The following is a 2198-nucleotide window of genomic DNA, read 5'->3' as shown; positions in this document are numbered from 1 at the left end:
TATATATACACACACACACACACACACACACACACATATAGTTTTGTTGTTGATGCCGTTGAGTCAAGCACGACTCAGAGCAACCCTATGACCAAAAGTCCCAAAGCCTTTCTGAAACTTGTCATTCCTCAGATTCATAGTTTCCTGAGCCATGTTGTTTAGGAAGTGGATGCCACTCCAGCTTCCAATGTATATGTATATATATCTTTGTTGTTATGTGCCATCAAGTCATCTGTTGACGCATAGTGACCCTATGGACAGCAGCTCTGAACCCTGCCCTGTCCTGAGCCAGTCTCACTAATTCTGACACACCAACCCCTGTTGCCCCAGTTACTGTATCAATTCCATCTCATCTGATGTCTTCCTCTCCTTTGCTGTCCCTCCACCTTTCCAAGTATGATGTCCTTCTCCAAGGACTGGTCTCTCTTGGCCACATGCTCAAAGTATGTGAGACAGAGCTTCAAAATCCTAGCCTTCAAGGAAAACTTTATTTCACCCTCTCCAAGATAGACCTATTTGTTTTCTTGCCAGTCCATGGTATGATTAAGACTCTTCTCCAGCACCACAACTCAAAGGTATCAATTCTTCTTCTGTCATCCTTAGTCATCATCCAGCTCTCTGATGCATAACAAGTAACTGTTAAGACCATGGCCTGGATTAGGCACACCTTAGTCTCTAGACTGATATGATAGCTTTTCAGCACTCTGGAGAGGTACCTGACAGCAGATTTTCCCAATGCAATTTGTCTTTTGATTTCCTGACTGTTGTTGGGGTTAGAGTGTTGATCATGGAGCTTAATAAGCTGTAATTGTTAACAACCGCAATCTCTTCTCCATCTATTATGATGCTGCCAATTGGCCCAGTGGTGAGAATCTTTGTCTTCTTGATGTTGAACTTCAATCCATATTGAAGACTACAGTCCTTGACCTTCCGCAGAAAGCACTTTAGGTCTTCTTCAGTTTCAGTGAGCAAGGTTGTGTCGTCTGCATAAAGTAAGTTTTTTGAGTCTTTTTCCAATCCTGATACCACATTCCTCCTCAGAAAACCCTACCTCCCAAATTATCTGTTCTGCATATAGATTGAAAAAGTATGGAGACAGGATGCATCCCTGACACACTCCTTTCCTGATTTTGAGCCAAGCAGTGTTTTAATGCTCTGTTCTTATACATCTGTTGTTAAGTTCCACTGAGTCAAGCATGACTCATAGCAACCCTATGAACAAAAGACCTGAATCTTATTCTATAACTATCTTTTTTTTTTTACGTTCAGAGTGTTTCCAGAAGCATGTTGTTTAGAAAGTGAATGCCAGTCCTCCTTCCAAGCCTGTCTAAGTCTGGGTGCACCACCAAACACTGTCCACAATGGGTAACCATTATATGATGGCATTTGACACAACAGTCACAAAGCATTCAGCATCACAGCAACCCCAAGTTACTTCAGTGCAGCAAATTGACAGACCAGTGCTGTACCGCTTGGGAAACTATTCATCCTGAACACAATTAACACCAGACCCAAGGGCCACAGACATGAGTGCCCAACTGTCTTTTAAATAAGGTCCACCCATCAAGTCCTGTTTGACTCTAGACAAGAGGTTTCCAGCTCACAGCTCATTGTAGCTAAACCCAACAAATCCAATTAGTTCACTCACAATTATGAACAAAAGAAAAACAACTTAACATTCCACACCTGACCCTCAACAAAACAAGAGAGCTCTATCTACATAGGGAGATAAAATAACCACTAATGAGGCAAAAAGCCCTTGGGGGTCAGTAGGAAGAATCACATCTTTCAAGTGGTGAAGATTTTATCATCAGGCCATGATATTCCTCACAAAACACTTTCCTCATTTCCTTTTCTTGTTTATATGAACCAAGTCTATATAGGTAGACCATTTTCTTAAGTGCTCCAGCAAATAAATCCCCAGCTATGTTGTTGTTGCTGTTATGTACCATCAAGTCATTTGCAACTCACAGCGACCCTATGTACAAGAGCTCTAAAAACTGTTCTATCCTGGGCCAAACTAACCATCTCAAATGCACTTATTCCCACCACTCTAGTCACAGAATCGATTCATCTTATCGAAGGTCTTTCTCTCCTGCGCCGCCCCTTCACTCTGCCAAACATGATGTCCCTCTCCAAGGACCAGTCCCTCCTTGCAACATGCCCAAAGTATGTCAGACGAAGCTTCAGAATCCTTG

This window comes from Elephantulus edwardii, unplaced genomic scaffold (assembly GCF_000299155.1).
Source record: "Elephantulus edwardii isolate Elephantulus edwardi_28Jun2011 unplaced genomic scaffold, EleEdw1.0 scaffold00185, whole genome shotgun sequence".
Lineage (NCBI taxonomy): Eukaryota > Metazoa > Chordata > Mammalia > Macroscelidea > Macroscelididae > Elephantulus > Elephantulus edwardii.
This window is presented reverse-complemented; position numbering follows the sequence as displayed.